Consider the following 20,700-nt stretch of genomic DNA (forward strand, 5'->3'; position numbering starts at 1 on the left):
ATCATGTAGCAAGTGTATTTTTACATGTTGCAGATTTAATTGCACAGTTACCTGCTGTCACATACCTCACCTACATCTATTATTATGTGTATGGCTTTATAGTGTTGTCTTTCTCTACCAGAGTCCCAGTTACACTCGTATTTTCCCATTAATCTTATAGCTTATTTGCATGGTGTAGAGCAATGCATAGCATGGCTTAAACACACTTAATGATGAGAAAATGACAAGTATTATGCTTTGCTTAAAACACGTGTGTTAATTAACTGGCTGTGTGGATTGATGCACTGTTGTTCAGGTGCAATGGTCCTAGATTGCAAATAGGGTGCAGGTATTATTTTTGAATGTGATTATTAATTTTTCAAATACATATATCACTATACCATCATTTAGCTTAGCTTAGTGATGCTGCCCATTGTGCAGCATCATGCAAAAATTCTTTAAAAAAAGAACATAGGACAGTGGTGAAATGGGGTACAAACAGGGGGAAAACATAGTGAAAGGCAGGTAGGTATGTGCAGGAAGGGAGTAGGAAAGAACCATAGCTATCTATCTCTTGTATGGTAACAACTGTGCACTTTAACATTTTTTTTAGCTGAATTTGGAGTGTCACCCACAGAGAGAGGGGTGACGACAACATAAGTGCATTACCAAGCCAGTTGGACCAAATTAAATGTGCCCAATGGACATGTATGAAATGGAGAGCTACATATGACAGTGGTTGAAGTTGGTGCATGGGGCCAGACTGCCCCACCAGGCTGGTCAGAATGCTCTCCATCCGGGAAAGTGTGCACCAGCAGTTTGGCACAGCAGCGTATGCACCATGCCTGGTAGTTCATCATGGGTAATGAAACCACCCCCTCCACCTCCACTGCCAGAGGTAGGACAACCCCCAGCCTGTGGGGCAGAACTATCTGATGGACCTGGTAGTGCAGGGGCAGGAGAGGAGGCACCACCAGGCTGTGATCCAGATGTGCTGGGCCCCAGTGCCTCGGCCGGGGGATTCAAGGTAGGTGGATCACCAGAAGCCATCCTACCTTGTCAAGCTGTGGTAAATGAAATATAAACGTAAGGAAAAATAAACATAACCAAACAAATGTAATTAATAACATAAGAGAAAACAATAGTGAGTAATTGAAATAAATTGAAAATTATATAATGAGAAACACAACAATAAATAATGTAAATGAAAGTTTTTTAACAGCAAAGCAATATTAAATTGTACACAAGGCCAACATAAGAGTTAATTACAAATAATATGATAATATCAAATTATAATAATAAATATAATTAATAAAGAAGAGAAGGGGTGGGGTGAGAGAGAAAAGAAGAACATTAGTAACTTCACAGATCATATAACTACACAGACTCCTACTACATACTTTTAGATATGTTAGATTTCACTTGTGAGAACACTGACTGCTTATATTGTATAGATGATGTTGCATGTACATAGCTCCCAGCATGTTAGAATGGAACATCATGGGCCAAGCCATACAAAATGGTGGTGCAAAGATATATCAACAGGGAACATTTTTACATAGTGTATTCCTATATTAGTAGCAAGGTGTTCTGGTAACAGATTTGCCATTAAATTGCATTTCAAGTAATGTCATACACCTGCAAATCAAGGACCAGACATTACATTCTGCAAAAATCATGACAGTTGAGAGGTATGTTCATGTACACTAATTACACTGGACAGCTGGTCATTTCTCAGTTGGCTGCCATAGTATTAGAACCCACAAGCAGTGACTACAGGAAGACTGAACATTTGATTTTACAAAATAAATTCTCACACCACCATCTCCTTTAAAATGTGTATTGATTCATGTTGTGTCAAATTGTGCATTTACACACATGCATAGTTGTGTCTGGTGTTGGATTAGAATCCAAAAGCAGTGACTACAGGAATACTGAGCACTTTATTTGAAAAAAGTAATTATCAAAGCACCATCTCCTTTTACACTTTATTGGTTAATGCCACTTCAAATATGGCATTTACACACATGGATAGCTGTCTAGGACTTCTGTTAAGTTGCCGATATACCTTGTTCATTTACTGAATGCAATATACCGCATATTACAGACAAAATAAGCAGAACACAAGCTTGACCCCTAATCTAGGTATTGCACTGTATTTATTTCTGACATATGTTGGGACATTATTTAGTATGTCACATTTATCAGTTGACTGGTGTCAGATTAGAATCCACAAGCACTGACTACAGGAATACTGTACATTCTATTTGATAACCTTAAATTATCAGAACAACATCTCCTTTTACACTTAATTGATGTATGTTGTTTCAAATCTTGATTTACAGACATGCATAGCTGTGTAGGAGATGCATTACCTTACACATTTAACCTATTCATTTATTAACTGCAGTCCACAGTATATATCAGACATAATGAGCAAAACACAAGCTTGTCCCTTAATCTGGGTACTGCACTGCAGTTATGTGTGACATGTTGGCACATTATTTAGTACTTCACATTTATCAGTTGTCTGGTGTCAAATTAGAACCCACAAGCAGTGACTACAGGAATATTGTACATTGTATTTGATAATCTTACATTATCAGAGCAACATCTCCTTTTACACTTTATTGATGTACATTGTTTCACATCTTCATTTACATACATACATAGCTGTGTAGGAGTTGCATTACCTTACACATTTACCCTATTCATTTGTTAACTGCAACCTACAGCATATATGAGAGAAAATGAGCAGAACACAAACTTGTCCCTTAATCTAAGCACTGCTCTGCCGTTATGTATGACATACGTTGGTACATTACTTAGTACTTCACATTTATCAGTTGTCTGGTATCAGACTGGAACCCACAAGTAGTGACTATAGGAATGCTGAAGACTTTATTTTAAAACATTAATTATCAAAACACCATCTCCTTTTAAACATTATTGATTAATGTTTATTTTATTTTATTTATTTTACATTTATTGACTGGTTAGTATGACTGAGCTTAGTGGCCGATTTTTAGCAGAGACCCAGGGAGAAAAGCTTCACAGTGAAGTACAATTTAATTAAATAAGAGAATAAGATTATATGCAAAATCAGTAATTATTCACTACTTACATACTATGTGAGTATAGTTTTATACTAGTAGTTGATAATGAGGCTGTGCCAAGAATAAAGCATTTAACCAATACAAGTGCAATACATAAATAGTTCTATATCCATGTTACAAACAATAATTTGTAGTCATTTTGGCTAGTATAGTTCCAAAATATGAATGATATTAGGAGCAGAGCAAAGAGGAAGAGAGCTGTGTAAAGGAGGTTGAAAGGCCAAGATAAGATGTTGCTGCAAATCTGGCATTTACACTCATGCATAGCAGTCTAGGACTGTTAACTTACCCATATACCCTGTTCATTTATTGAGTGCAATCTACAGCATATTTTAGACAATGAGCAGTCCAGAACAGTGACACTTATTGGTTTACCATTTCACATATGCACTGACACATTAAAAAATATACAAGATGTTCCAGGTATTTCATACCTGACTGTTAAGACTGAAAAATCTGTATTTACTTTATTGTATTATTAAGTTATGCATTAAGTTATTACTTTAATGATTTTCTTACATTTCACATGCTTGCCTTATACTGGCCAAATGCCCTTCTTGGGACTGTACATTGTGAGCCCTCTCTTCTGCAGCTGTGGTAAGAGAAGTTGAGTTATAAGTAGAAATGTATTGCAGAGCATGCCTACATACAGAGTAAATCATGACTCAACAAATCTGCCTTTGGATCAAAGTACAGATATGAGAAGCTTATAAACTGATGTAGAGTAATTAGTGGAGAATGTAGGTCAGTGTGTCTATGTTCAAAATAGAGAAGGAATGGTAGTAGACAGTTGAGAACTGGTGGTAAGAAAGCCCTTAGCTCTGTAAAGACTTCGGAATTCTGAGATGTATCCAAGGTAAGACAGGACTTATATGCCTATCAGCTAATTATCAATGGCATGTTCAAGTAACTTTTTGAACAAACTACTTCGTTCTTTAGAAAGACCATAAGAATATATAGATATGTTGTTTTCTTTGAAGACAGTAGGAACACCAGCTTCATTCTTGATATGCAGATAGAACTCAGGCTTTTATTTTGTTAGTTTTGCAAAACAGTCCAAAACTCCTTCCCAGAACTGTATGGAATTGACTGTGCTGTGGTATTTAGAGGTGACCACAGAGGCAGCATTTTCTGTAAGAAAGAAGGTTTACTTGTTGGCAGAATAAATCAGTTTGGCATCACCATAGTGATTGGCCAACTCATTAACAATCATTGTGAAAAGCACAGGCCAAGCTGTGAGCCTTACAGTACAGTTAAGGTCACTGACAAAGGGCAATATAGTAGCCCATCTTACAGATGGTACCCTAGCTTCAAAGCAGCTAGAAAATCATCTACAAGCACTACAGGAGATACCATTTCTGGCTAGAAGTCCTTAATGCCTGTAGATGGTTCACTTTCTCCTTTGAAGTTAAGGGACAATCTGTAAGATAGGATGGTATACTGTTTCTCCAGTGTGTGTAACAGGATTAAACACCACCACTTACTGCCCTTTTTAAAAGAGTGGTATATGAACAGTGGTCTACTAACCTCACAATGCTTCAGACGCATGTATAGGTTCATAGGTTCATAGGTAGGTACTAGGCTATCAGCCCTGGGGCCTATACAAGCCCAGCCAAAAAGGTACCCTAGCTTTTGCCACCCAAGAAAATTATTTTCCTGTGCCACTGTTGAACAGAGCCACTGAGGTGATCCCCGGGGTGAATTTCCTATTTCCCATCCAATCATCAAGATTTTTCTTGAAGAGTGCTAATGAGGAGCTTTGTTTGATATAGATAGGTAGTTTATTCCAGTGTATGGGAAGTCTCTGGGACAGGAATCTATCCCTCCAGCATGTTCTGTTTATTGTGGTGACAAGGTTTAGGTCCCTAGAGCGTGTAGCTCGGAGGGATCGGGATTTTTTAAGTGGAGCATGTCTATTGCTCTGGGTTTGACATAGCTTTGTATGTTAGGCAGAGATCACCAATGAGTAGGTGATATGCGATGGAGTAAAGCTGGAGTTTTTTGAGACGGTCTGCGTAGGGCATCTGTTTGAGGCTGGTAATCCTCTTTGTGAGGTATTTCTGTGGCCTTTCCAGTTGTTGTAGATGTCTTGTGAGGTACATCCCAAAAGGGGCATTGTACTCTAAAATTGGTCTAATGAGTGATGAGTAGAGGGGAACAATGACCTCTTTTTTTCTGTATGAGAAACCTTTTGTGATGAGGTGTGCCACATAGAAGGATTTCCTGACTACTGTGGTGATGTGATTATCAAAGGAGAGACTACTGTCCACCTGTATCCCAAGGTCTCTTATCACACTTTTGGTGTTAAGTATACTACCGCCTATGTTGTATTTCATGGGTACAGAGTTTTTACCAAAGGGGATGACAATGCACTTTTTGGCATTGAGCTGGAGGCCATGGCTTTGACACCAGGAATCTGTCTCAGTGAGACTCTTTTGTAGGATGTCCACATCGTTAGGAGTTTTGATTATGGCTCCTAGTTTGCAGTCATCTGCGAACTTCATTAGCCAAAGACCTTCTGTGTCAGCCTGTACTTCAGAGAAGTAGATACCAAACAGGAGAGGACCCAGGACTGAACCCTGTGGTACTCCACTTGTCAATGGTCTGAAGTCAGATTTGGAGTCTGCTACTTTCACAGTGTGGGTTCTGTCAGTGAGCCAGTTGGCAACCAATCTTGTGACATAGGGACTTATACCTAGTTTAGTGAGTTTATCTATAATTCCAGAGTGGGGGATGATGTTGAAAGCCTTGGCAAGATCTAGATAGGCTGTGTGAACTACCTTACCCTTGTCTACGGCTTTGGTGACTGCTTCAAAGAAGTCTATCAAGTTTAGGAGACATAATCTGCCTTTTACAAACCCAAACTGGGTGGGGTCCAGAGTCTGGAGTTTACCAATGTCTTTGTTTATAAGTTCCATGATGATACATTCCATGGCCTTGCAGACCAGGCTCATCAGGCTAATGGGGCAGTAGTTCCCAGGGTCCGTGGTGGCTTCCCCCTTGTGGAGTGGGATAACCGTCGCTGTGCGCCATTCAGCAGGCACAAAGCCTGAGGTGAGGCTATGATTGAACATGGTACTTAGGTAAGGTGCCAGTTTGTTCTGTAGTTCATGTAGAACACATCCTGGGATGTTGTCTGGTCCCATGGATGCTGTGTTCTTGGCTTTGGAGAGTGTGGTTTTTACCTGTGCAACCGTGATTACGGGAACTTTGCAGTCTTCCGGTATAGAGATGGGCTCTTTAGGGGATGAGAGGTGGATAAAGTTAGCACTGAACATATCTGCCAGGATGTTGGCAATATCAGTTGGGTCTGTATATTTACTGCCATTCTGCTGTAACTCAGAGCAGATCTGAGTGTTGCCATTGAAATTCTTGACATAGCTATAGAATGCTTTGTAGTTGTCTTTAGAATCAGTGGTGATTTTGTTTTTGTAACTAGCTTTGGAGGATTTTATCAGGGATCGCAGCTTCTTACTAAGGCTGACCAGGGAGCTCCTCCACTCATGGGATTTTACTCTCTTTTGCAACAGTTTCTTCCTTCTGTTGTACAGTTTGTTTATGGCAGGGGACCACCAGATTGGCTTCCTTTTTTGGAGGATAGCATCTTGGTTCTGTTTGGGATGGCATGATCCATGCACTCATGTAAGTACTTATAAAGTGCAATTGTGTAGGATTCAGGAGTAGTAACTGTATTGTCCATCTGCATGGGTGTCATGAAGTTCACCACTTCTGTCTTAAGAAGCATGAAGTTGGCTTTGGAGAAATATTTTACCATGGTTTCCTTAATGGGGGGTGGGGGCAGGATGTGGATATCTAGGGTAATTAGCTTATGGTCGGATCGGACCAATGAGGCGTTGACTTCAGGTGTGGAACACCAGTCACTAATGTTGGTAATGACTAGATCTAGGATATTGTTGCCCCTAGTGGGGGTGTGGATAAGTTGATCCAGGGCACTGGAGTTTATGAATTCCAGAAAGCGTTTAGCGAAGGAGTTGATACATGAGTAGTTTTCCCAGTTAATGATGGGGTAGTTGAAATCGCCCATTATTAGGGTGTTTGGTTGAACCCTAATATTTTCCAGTACATCAAGAAAAGAGGAGTGTGAATCCTGGGGAATGGTGGGTGATCTGTAGCAAGCTACAATTTGGATTGCAGTTTTGCCCAGAATTAGTTGCACTTGGATTACCTCGGCTGCATTATGCTGAGCAACTAGCCTGGAGGTGTGGATATCCTTAATGAATATGGACACACCTCCACCTTTGGTGTTCCGGTCCAGGTTACATGGCCGAAAAGTATGGTATGAGTTATAGCCTGGTAGTGCAGGGGTGCTCTCTGTAGCCTTGAACCAGGTCTCAGTCACTGCACAGATATAGATGTTCTCCATTTTAAGGAGTGCCTCGAGTGATTGCATTTTGAAATTTAGACTTCTAGCATTGAGTAGCATCACCCTCAGTTTTTGCTTGCTTGTTCCTGTTACGGGTGGTGAATTTGTCATTTGAACCTTGCCTAAAAAGGCACTATAGGGGAGGCAAGAGCCTTAGCCAGTATCCGGAATCCCAGGGGTGACAGGTGCAGGCCATCTCTGGCAAAGCATCATGGTCTGTCGACCATGTCATCCCAGGCAGGCAGATACTGGATCCCTTTAGAATGGCACCAGAAGCTTAACCAATTGTTGAAGCCAATCATTTTGTCCTTATACTGCAGCATAATTCTGGGTGATGGTCACTGGCTAAAGACTAACTGCATCTGTGCAATCTGTAGAGCTGTGTTGCATGCCAATTAGAGACTTGTTATCAATGAGGTGTTAAAAGAGCTAAGTGCATATGCACTTCTCTAGATTTTATGAAAAGAAAAATAGGAGTTCAGTAGGGCAGTAAATGACAAAAGCATCTGAATTGCCTCCTTTTTGTAAAGCTATCACAAGGCCCTGATCATATAAAACCTTTTCTTGAGAACATAGTTGCATTGTCCTGGAGTAGGATACCATTGAATCTCTCTGTGTGACATTGCAGGTTCAGTTTTTGAATGTCCAGTGAAGATGAAAAGTTTTATTCTGCAGCTTTGAAGTGGAGATATACTGTAGATAGTCTTTAAGAAGATAACACTCTGAGGACATTGTTGCCAAGATTGATGCCATGCTAAGGAAAATGGATTTAAAGATACTGTGCCTTTGTTTTGTCTCTTTTTCTTATTTCTATTATATTAGTTTTGAAGAGACAGGGAAGAGTAGACTGGCAAAATATCTGGTTATGTGTAGACTGTATTAGATAGAGTTTTTTAAGCATTTTGAAAAATAACTACTCAGGCTTTAATTTCAGAAACATGCTGTCTATATTTCAAGCATCTGCAAAGGGCTTCTATAGAATATGTTTGTCTACAATTTGTAAACGTACATATTTCATTATTGTTATTATTGTTTTTTGTTTTTTTCCTCTTAGGGAGTTACAAGTATACAAATCAAACTCTCACCACAACTTGCAACACTACTCTAAGTCTGTCTCAGATTTTCTAAGAAATCTTTATGCATGTACTGAAATTATATGATATGAAATATTATTTTAGGCAGCTGTTCTCATTTTTTTATATACCATATTATAAATACAGTACAGTGCTAATTCCTGTTTTAATACACTGTATGCATTTTGTTGAAGCATTTATATATATTCAGAATGCCAAGGTAAATCCGTGTATCTGACTGCTTCATGAAGTGTGTTTAAAGATGGCACCATCTGTTGACAATGACAGCTGTTTGTTTTTATTGTGAATATAGCTTTATAATACCCCACATGAACTGGACTGTAGTGATAATGATCTAGCTGAGAGATATGATGAATGAAACTACTATAAAAAAGTACTCTAATATGGTGGGATATGAGAACCAATAGTGGTACAAACTGAATTTGCAGTGAGAACTAGTCTATCACATTGCCTATTAAACTATTTTATTCCTCCCACATATTTTACCATATACACAGCTACACCATGCATCTGGAGCTAAAATATTTCTGCAGATTTAGTTAATGCTAGAGAAGCCATTACTCAGAAAGTAAAGCAGAAATAAAATTTTCAGTGACCCATTTTTCTCTCAGTGCTATTCATATGAGGCACTCAAACTGTTGCCATTGCTCATGAAGTCCTTTATTCTAAATCAATCTATATGCAGTTGGTTCCCCTACATGTTTTCCCTAAGCCAGATTTAAGAGAATTTTTCTGCATACATTATTTCTTACTTCTCAAAGCAAGCATTCCATATTGTGAAAATGTCATCATTAGGGAATTTGGCAGCAGATGGTTTGGCATCCATTTCTGCATGTTGTGGAAACCATGACCTATGAACACCTCTTGCTGTATAAGGTCAATCAGACTGTCAGTATAATTAGCAGAAAAACTGAGTTATGCACAGTTGGCTTACATTACTGTAGACTGGCACAGACATAGCAGTTTAAAATGCTCCTCACTGCTGCAATGATACCTAGTAATTGATGGTCAGTCATGCAGCACAATTCTTTTATTCCTTCTTTCCTTTGTACCACCACTTACCAGAAATTACAAACCACATGGTACTGTTGTCAGTCTATCTAACTGCACATATAAAACACATTCCAAAAGTATTTATTTATTTATTTATTTAACTTTAGTGGGATGAATTACAGGGGAAGTTTATCATTCTTGGCCACAAAAGATGATAGATTCTCTAGAATATCTGAGCCACAGTAATGCTGAAATATTTTTTTTCTTATTTCTGTATCCTGTCCCCTGGTATATGACCTTCAAGCTTTTCTATCATAGCTGCCTCTGCTAAACCAGACTGTATACCACCTGGGACCGGCTCAATCATAACAAGATATCAGCCAACTACTGACAGTCAGTCAAAAATAATTCTCTAGTAATATCACTCTTTTAGTTTTTCAGTTTTGCTATATCTGTTTCACAGTAGGGAACTAACTATAATTTAGTATCTACATTTGTTTTTCAGGACTGTGTTTCAAATAAGACTAGTGCTAGGCAATGAGGGACACGGAGACCATCAAATAAGTTAAGCACTATCCATTTATTCTGTTTCAGATCTAGGTCCGTAAAAACTTATCTCTTGTTGTGCACAAAAGCATGATTTAGTCCTCTGTATAGATTTAGGTGTGAAAGATATAATCTGCTTTGTGACAGATGACAGCAAACACTGTCACTTACTTACAGTTCAGAATGTTCATGGAGCGCACTATTCACACAGCCTACTGCAGATTGGACCGCTTTTCTTTCAAATATCAATATAAGATAGAACAGACAATAAATAGTGACTGTGATGACATTATTTATTTCCCAAAGAGTTAATTACTTAGACTTTTTAGACAGGATGTGATTAAAAAACTACATATTACTTTACCTAATAGAGCTATTTGCTAGCTTTTCCAATGGAGGGTTTTTGGAGAGGAATGAGAGGGTACGTTTAATTTTGAATATTTTGTAAAGGGGACATACATCCAGTCTGAGGGCCTTTCAAAGAGGCCTAGTCCATTCAGCTTGTCTGGCAATACAGTGAAGTATTATACAATCAAATGCTTCAACAGTTCTAAAAAGGAAACTCATCTATGAATATTTTTGTCCTTACATGCAAAAATAGTGCCAGATAATTTAATTAAAGCTTTGTCACCCTCATGGCTTGTTCTGCATCCATGGATAAAAGATTAATTGAGAGTGAAGTTGTTTTCTAGAATTTTAGCCAGGGAGCTCAGAAAAAAATGGATTATAATTATGGAGAATGTTGCAAGATCCAGCTTTGAATAGCAGAGTGTATGTGTCAGTTTTCATAGGACAGATTATGGAAACTCTGTCAGAAAACTACTTATGTTTATTCCAATTTGTGTAATATTGTCAGATGTAGTCCTCATATACTACACAGGCAGACTGTCAGCCCCTGCAACCCTATATTTATTTTGATGACACAGATTTCATTATCATCATCTGATATAGAATATTGAGGGAATACCTTACAGAGAAAACTGGATTCAAACAGGCTATGAAGAATGCCCTTTACACATTTCTACTTTGAGATTTTGACAATGGGTGCTGAGAGTTTTCTTTCTTTATTTATTTATTTAGTTAGTTAGTTATTACATGTTTTTAGACTCAGTTACACATTATAGGAAGGGGTAGAAGGAGTCATTTATGCATTATTGGAAGGGGTAAAGGGAGCCATTTATGCATTACTGAAAGGGGTACAAGGAATCAGGGCTACCGTTCATGTCATGTCTTATGACTTTTCATAATTGGAGTTAAAACAGATGTTGGTAGCTGGTTTATAAGTTAAAAACTCTCACTGTTTTTTAATGCTCATCTTTGACTATGACTCCTGAGTTGTCAGTATTAGAGAATGCTTGTCTCATTTTCCTCTGTGCATTAAGAAATTATATTCATTATTAATACATTCTTAAACCAAAGGCTTTCTTTATCCATGACCAAGGCCACTAGGACAAGGACAATTCCAAACAAGGAATCAATTAAATACAACAAATATTAAATAAGATGAAGGACAAACATCTGTAACAGCTATATCAAAATTACACTGTTACAGTGAAATATAAGTTGCAAAAGAAAATACAAAAAACATCAGTTACACCTATGCCCCACTGAAGAACAGCAGATAAGGTTTAAATGGGAAAGTACATGTCAAAAATGTGCCTTTTTTATTAGGTAAGTGGGTAAAGCAAGGTGCAATAAAAACTGTAACCAGAAACAAAACTAGAAAAGTGGGCAGTGTTCTGAAAGAGCTCAAGAAAAATCACCCTTGCCATTCGGTTATAAAATCAGGAGTAAAAAACAAAATACTTCCAAAAAATGCAAATCTTACAGCATTCAAGGTATATAAACACAGCACCAATAGCAAATGTTGAAAAACATTGATATATATATATATATATATATATATATATATATATATATATATATATATATATATATTGTATTGTATTTTCTCTTACGTTTAAGGCAATACAACATTTTCTTATTTGCTTTTTCAATGTATTTACCACCCTTAGAAATGAGCTACAGAAATAGCTGAAGGAATTTTTATGTTATGGTGCAGAATTCAAATTGTAGGTAAAAAGCAAGCAATAATGCCCAACATGGTTTGTGTTACTGTGTAACTAACACAAACCCAGGAGTGATCTGAAGCCCAAAGCTACAGCTGGAGGGCATCTAGACCTCAGAGGGCATTATTGCACTTAAAGAATGGACTGTCTGTTAAATTATTTTGTATTTGTTTGTTATGTATATCTATCTATCTATCTATATATATATATATATATATATATATATATATATATATATATATATATATATCCACAAACCAAAAATCCAGCACTATTATGATTATTTCAACCCAAATGGGTAAAATGAAATAAATTAATAACACACAATAAGGTTCCGCATCTTCTTTAATGGCGACCAATCTGCCACATCCAACACAAACCTAGGTTTTCCCGACTTTAATATTTTTGATGTAAAACATTCCTCCAATTGCTGTTTCAAATTTGCTGTAGTAAATGCTGGCAAATCATTGGGGTGTGAAGTCACTGAATAATGAGTTACATTTGCATTTCAGACTTTATTAGAGCTCTCAACTAATCAGGAACACACCTCAACAGAATCAGGGACAAATCCAAAAGTAATCAAGGACACTTTTGAAATATTAGTATTAGTACTTGAGACACCAACAGAAAAGCCAAAAGACACACACACACACACACACACACACACACACACACACACACACACACACACACACGTGAGACACCAACAGAATCAGAGAATGTGACTTAATATACATTTTCTGAAGTAAAAAATGCTATAACTCTATTTACTGTCAGGTGGCCACGGTGGTGCAGCGGTTAGCATTGCCGCCTCACAGCAAGAGGTTCTCCGGTTTAATTCTCGGCTGGGCTGCCTTCTGTGCAGAGTCTGCATGTCCTCCCTGTGGTTGCGTGGGTTTCCTACGGGTGCTCCGGTTTCCTCCCACATCCCAAATACATGCTGTAGGTGGATTGGACACTCTAAATTGGCCCTAGGTGTGAGTGTGTGCATGTGTGTGCCTTCTGTGGAAGGTTGGGTGCCAGGCTGGCAACTTGACACTGTAAAAACTCCGCTACCAATCATGAGTGGACAGGTGATCCACTGTGGTGACCTCTAACTGGGAAAAAGCTGAAAGAAGAAGAAGAATTCACTACCTTTTCTCCAAAATTCCCCAGTTTAAGGAAGGATTAAGGGAGACAGAAGTAAAATATGAATCAAAATCAAGGACAGGTGAGATCTATGGACTTTATATCCTTCAGAAAATGCCTGTTGACATAAATCATGTTATTATAACAACTTTCTAATTTTATAAGGGTGATATTTAAAATCTGTCCCTATTTTAGCCTTAGTTCCTCCAATATTTAGGCTGTATCTGGATTTCTTGAGTTAAGGCATTAAGAGGTAGGTATAAGTCTTATTTAAAAAAGTTGCATCCACAGGTCAATCTATCAATATCTCTCTCTCTCACTCACACACACTCACACACACACACACACACACACACACACACACACACACACACACACACACACACACACACACACACACACACACACACACACACACACACACACACACACACACACACACACACACACATACACTTCTAGTTTCATGCATGCAAGCACCCATACACTCACACAGACAGACAGACAGACACACACAGACACACACACACGCACACACATTTTTTTCATGTTTTTTACATTTTTTCAGCAAGATAACTGCTTAGCAGGGGAGGCTCATGCTATTGGACAGCAGGACTGCAGCCTTCCCAGTTGTAAAGAAAAGAAAAAAAAACGAAATAAATATAAGGAAGGAACTCCACACATGCATACAGGAATCCTGACTGCTGGTGAACCAGTCCAGATTAGGAAGACAGCATCAGATTACAGAGACCCCAGAAGTTTATGCAGTTACAACTGCATAGACTGGAAGGAGATCGGACTGCAATGTCTGCAGGGTGAGTAGCTTGCTCATGCTCACAGGATGTATTGTACTGAATAGCTTGCTGTCATGGGACCTTGAAGTTTAGGAATGTACTGGATAGTAGCTTGAAAGTGGGACTACTGGGACTTGGAAATTCAGAATAGATTACAGGGCTACTGGGACGTTGAAGGATGTGTGTGTGTGTGTGTGTGTGTGTGTGTGTGTGTGTGTGTGTGTGTGTGTGTGTGTGTATGAGTAAAATGCCTTAGTGAAATATACCTGGTGAGTAGAGGTAACAAGAGCTTGAATTCCCTACCTACCACCACTTGTGAAAACTTCAGATTTTTGCCTCATATTTTTGTTCTTTTCTGTTCCTCATAAAATCTATGGATTTCTGGATTTTGAATTCAATAAATAATAACAGCCATTTGAATTTCAGACTTCATTTTCTTCAGAAAGTACATGGTAATACAAAACCTCTTATTCTAGCAAGTTTCTGTTTATAAGATCAATATTTGAAATTTGTCCCTGTTTTTGGGGCTGCATTCCCCCATTATTAGCTTTGCCCAGGTTCTTTTTGCTAAGAGGTTTTGAGCTATGGTGAGAACTGAATTTGCTGAATATGTTTGGGGGCTATATTCGCCCATTATTGGCTTTGCCTAGGTGTTTTGTTCTAAGAGGTTGAAAGCTATGGTGAGAACTGAATTTAATAAATGATAGCCATTTACATTTCAGTCTACCTGTCTTTCAAGAAGCAGCTGATTTGGCATAGTGGTATGTTGCTCTGACTATAGTGTACAGTGTCCTGGGTTCAAGACTTGGCAGTGAAATGCATGGTAATAACACATCATTTCATTTGAGCAACTTTCCAAGATTATACAAGCAATGTTTAAAATGTGTCCCTAGGTTTTGGGCTTTTGTCCCCCCCCAATACATTTTTGCTTTTTCCAAATTTCTTGTGCTGCAAAGTTGAGAGATACAATTGAGTGTTGAGTGGATTTTACAAGGAGATGAGAGCTTCAGGGGAAGAGAAGTTTAGTGCTGCTTGTGGTGAGTCTGCTTGCATTGTTAATAGCACAAGTAGTGTATTTGCTTTTGATGCAGGAGGCTGTGTGTTCTACTCCCACAGTACATAAATGCATTGCTGATACTGTATTGTGTTGTATTTTTAAAGGTGGTTGGATGCTGCAGTACTGAGAATGTCCTCTTTGGCAGAGATACCTAGTAACTATGAGCCTGTTCTAAGTTTGCTATCCATTCCCTATTGCAATATTACTAGCTTATAATTTTTTAATGTAACATAGGCAATTTATTCCTCAAGGCAACAGGCACTTTATTTGTAGATGAAACAATGAAATATAAAGTTGTTTGCTAGCAGCAGCCTCTTCATTAGTTATAGATCTCTTTAATGTGGAATTATTTAGATGACTTTTACTTCTACATAGATTGTGCATATTTAATGATACTGGTGGACTGTAGACATTTGAATAGACTTTTATGTTCTGAATTGGGCAGTTTTGTCATTATTGGTGCATACATTCTGTTTCATTGTTTACTGGAAAAATATTCAAAACAATAAATTTAAAATGCCCTCTAATTACTGTACTGTATTATACAAGGAATATAATTTAATACAATCAGGAAGGTGTATCAAAGAACACATGTATGCTTCATGTGTAAAAGGCCTATGATTTCAAAATAGCCCAAAGTTAATCTTTATCTGCTACTGACTGGCTAGCTGTACTTTCTTTGAATGTGGGTTTCAATGCTCTTTCAATGAATGTGAGTTTCTAGGGCAGCGAAGTTTTAATGCTAAGTCTATTTTCATTGTGAGACTGCATTGCTTTGTTTAGCAGATGTCTATTAGTGTTCATGCTGTAAAATGTGAAATAAAACTTTTTAAATAAAATTCAAATCATCATGGAAGTAAAGCAGTATGCACATTATAGTGTGTATGGTAAATATGGTAAAATAGCCAAGTAATGGGACATTGGAGTGGCTGCAGGGGGGAGGCCCCATTTGAACATGATTTTCAGAGGGGGGAAGGGTGGCAAACTCAAAGACAGCCCCAGCTGAACTATACCTTTCAACTGTCCAGATTTTTGCAGAATCAATAGATTTTTGCTTCTTAATTTTGGCTTGTTCCTCAAAGAAATTGTGTTTTTCTGGCAAATCATTTAGGAATGAAGTCACTAAATAATGACAGACATTGAGTTTCAGACTTCATACCCTTCAGAAAAATGCATGCTAAAGCAAGGCCTGTTATTCCGTCAACTGTCTAAGTTTGTATAAGAGCAATTTTTAGTACTGTTTGTATGTTCCCCCAATATATTTGGCCTTGTCCAGATTTCCTGCTTTAAGAGGTTGAGAGGTATGTGCAAATAAGTCACTTTATAGAATTAGGTATATCCAAACTTCTCAACTGTCCCTGATTTTGGCTCAAAATGTTGCTCTTCCCCTAATAATGCCTCCACAAAATGGTAAAATTGGAAGAAAACATGGAGGGTTTACAATTAATAAATAACTGTAATGATCAGAGCTATACATTACTTTTAATTTCAGAAATACATGTAGATTCTCTTATTTTGTCAGCTGCTGGAATTAACAGTAGTAATATTTAAAAAATGTCCCTTCTTTGACAGGTCCCCAGCTGTATTGTGAGCCTATTTTATATTTTTGCATCACATTTTGGTCCATTTTTCATAAAATTGCGGTTTTCTGGCAAATTAATTGCAAATCATTAAAGATTGAAGTTAGAAAATAATGACAGACATTTGAGTTTCAGATTTCACACCCTTTGGAAAATTCATACTAATGCAATACCTACTATTCTATTATCTTTCTAGGTTTAAAAGAGCAATATTTAAAAATTATCCTTATTTTTGGGCCTTTGTCCCACTTCTATTTATGGCTTTGTCCAGATTTCTTGCTCTGAGGTTGAGAGGTATAATAAATGTGTCAAGGCCATCACCATCAGCCAGAGGCATTTCAAACTGTGACATACTTGTTGCACCTCACCCCCCCATGTAGTGACTCTGGATGTGTCCAAGCAAGGCAAAGAGCAGTTATGCAGTATAAGTGTGCAGAATATCCCCCCCATCCAAGGTAGACACAAGTACTACAGTGACTTTTCCTCTGTTCTTGATTTTGCAAAATGTTCTAGTTTTCTGTCATATTTTTATACTGTTGATTTATGCTTCTTCTTATTCAGAAAATGCATGTTATTCCCTTACCTGTTGCTCTGTGTTTAAATAGCAATGCTTTAATGACCATCAGGAAAGCTTGTCTGAGATTATAAGATGCAAATAAGCTTTAATAAGCATACTGTTAATTAATTACCAACATTGAAAGCCTTTTTGTTGTTGCCATGCAGAGAATATTTACATAACTAGATTGCGTATAAGCCTTAGGTATTGAAATGCATATGACAGTATTTGTAATAAAAGACAGGATTACAGTATTTTCAGAAGTTCATTACTTTTGTTGGATACTTGCAGTCATCTTTGCAGGCTTTACCCATAAACCAAACAGAATGCCAATCTATCATGTGTGGTCCGTAACCTGTGCAGTAATGCTTTAAGCAATTCATCTTGAGCTTGTTTCTGGTTTGCTGTTCATTTTTTACTTTAATCATGTTTTCCCTATGAAACAAATAGTTTTTGTCAGGCAGCACGTCTTTTTTGGATAAGAAACATTTTACAAGTGGGGTATCACAAAGATTGCTACTTTCATCATGTTACTTGGTACTTTTATAAAGCTGAATATAAATTATAATTACAACTGCAGTACAAGAAGTGGTTTGAGTTGAGTGCTGCTTGTTTTTTATACTTGATTTTGACTGGCATTCCAGTAATGTATTTAAAAAGTAATTTATTTGTTCATGCCTCACAACCTTTTTGTTTCCATCTATATATTAAGTAAGGTGTCTTGTAGCCATTGCAATGAAATATTATTTTTTCTTTTACACTTCATTCTGTCTTGATTGGACTCTCATAATGATGATTTGGCACCCAGGGCAGTGTATTTAATTAAAGTCCCAGTTTTTGTGGTTTTAGCATAGCTTCACCCTTTTCTAGCTGGCCACACCCCTTCCTGTTGGTCCCACCCATTTAACTGTCTCCTGCAACCCCCCTTTGATTTGAAGTCACCAGCCACCACTGCTGCTTATGAGCATAAGATAATGAATACCATCATCTCTGTTACAGTCTATGCTCTATGGCAGCCCAGTATGCTGCCCTGAAGTGGAAGACTTGTTCTTCAGCAGACATTATCTGTACATTAAAACCCTGATACAGATCGCCCATTCTCTAGCACAACATGGAAGCCAGCTATCAACTACTGCTAGTTAATACCTGCCTAGAGGTCCTTTGTCAAAGGGTGGTTTGCTTGAGTCCTGACTTGATCTGTAACCATTCTGTGTCAAAGTCACCCACAGTAATAATGTCTGGCTTACACTGTCTAGGCAAATATCATGGTATGAAAATAATAGGTATTTGTTTTACATTTTGCTTAAATAGGTGGACAAAATAGAATCACCTTTAAATCTGCCAGGTCAAGTTTGAAAAAAAAGGCACCTATTGTATTGAAGCATTTGTTGTGAATGGCAGCAAATCAACATACCATCTATTATTTTAACTTTTCTTTTATGTCTCATACCCTGTATTTCAGTATGAGAAGCTCTTGTTTGGTAACATTTACTTTCTCACCATGACTCATACATGGCATAAATTTGTTGCATGCATGAGCTGATCACTTCCTGCATTACAGGAATGTTGGTTTTAGTAGTGAATGCTTTCTGCTCCTTGTAGTCAACTATTAGAGAATTTAAAAAAGCACGTACCATTTGTTTCAATTTGAATATAAATTTCTAGTTAGTAAACAAACAACAAAAAAAACAATTTCTTGTAGGCAGCACATTAACGTATGGGTAGCACCAGGATTTGAGTGTATTCCACCACTCTGGGGTCATAAGCTTGACATTTTACAATACAAATGTTTCTTCTTAACTGCTTACAGTATAAAATGAATAAGTAATATATATATATATATATATATATATATATATATATATATATATATACATATATATATATATATATATATATATATATATATTTGCATTTCAATCATTTGGAATTGTTGGAAGTGGCTCCATGAATTTCTTTTTCTGTTCTGACTGCTTGTGCTTGAGACAGTATGTTGTGTGTGAATATGGTGATCTCTATGTTGGACTACCAGGATTTGCATGATATGCTTCTGTCACTGTATCACATCAGAAAAGTGATATTTTCAGACACTACAGCTCTTGAAACATGGACAAGAATGCAAGTAAATAACATCTGCATAGAGCTTATTGATCATGTGAAGGTTATTCAGGAACAATTGGCTATCACTGTTTAAGACACTGCCTAGTTTAAAGAACAGGCATGAGGTTCATGAGAAGCGAGGTGAAAACTAAGGATGTAAAGAACAAAATCTGGCAAATGAAACTATGGAGCCTTGTTCTTCTTGAAAATCTGGGGAATCAAAATCATGGAAGTTCATCCAGACTGAAATTATGAAGATATTTGAATTCTCTCTTTATGTCATTAAGTGCATATATAAGAGCATCTGAAGAATCAGGTCTAATCTACCTGAGTATCTATTTGTCCTCATCTTGATCTGCAGTAATCATGATGTAATTTTCAGAAAGGGTAAGTCATTTGGTCTAGCTCTGTTGATGCTTGGTGCACAGGTGCACATTGTACCATATCACAAGAAGTCTCCTATTCGATTCTTCGTATTAATGAACAGGAACATCTGTGAATTGGAATATGTGTCCACCTCAGGTGTCTAGTTCATCTTTTTGCTGTGGTGGAATGTAGGAATCTGAGTTTCAAGCTACCAGAAGAAGTACAGCAGTATGCAGAGTCTATCACTCAATCACACCAGAAGTTTGAAGTCTTTGAAGAGGGTCAGTTTTTCTGGAGGCATTCAGCCTGAATAAGTGAATCAATGAACCATCTACACCACATCTCCAGGATAGGAAAAATGAAAGAGCCATTCTCTGATGAGATTAACTACTCTGGTCTTACTGAAGAAATCTTTTTCAAAGTTATCTTCTACCAGAACTAAACTCTTTATTACAGACATGCCAACATGCAATAAATTCAAGCCATTGCAAAGACAGGAAGAAGATGACAACATTTTTGTTAGTCCCTCTTTTGTTTACCAAATTAACCACTACAAGAAATGGAATGCATAGAGCAATTGATTAATTATCAGCAATGATCTAGGCAGTGGTAATGGGTGCAAAGCCATCCACGTTTTGTGTATCCAGGAAACAAGGTGGAAGGGCAGTGCATCAACATCATTTGGCTTGGGATCCAGAGTCCACCACTCAGGGGGAGGACAAATGAGAAATGGTGTGAGAATTGTGGGAAGGGTGAGTCTTCCAAAGACAATAAATGATGTCATCATAATTTGAGATAGACTCATAGTAATCAGACTCTACTGTAAAGACAGGGAAGTATTCATAATTTCTGCCTATGCTCCACAGAACAGTTGTGATGTTTAGGAAAATAGTGCATTCAGGATTGGTTGCAGGACCTATCAGCTAAAACAAGACAAC

Source organism: Protopterus annectens, chromosome 1.part0 (assembly GCF_019279795.1).
Source record: "Protopterus annectens isolate FY-2018-M chromosome 1.part0, PAN1.0, whole genome shotgun sequence".
NCBI classification, from domain to species: domain Eukaryota; kingdom Metazoa; phylum Chordata; order Ceratodontiformes; family Protopteridae; genus Protopterus; species Protopterus annectens.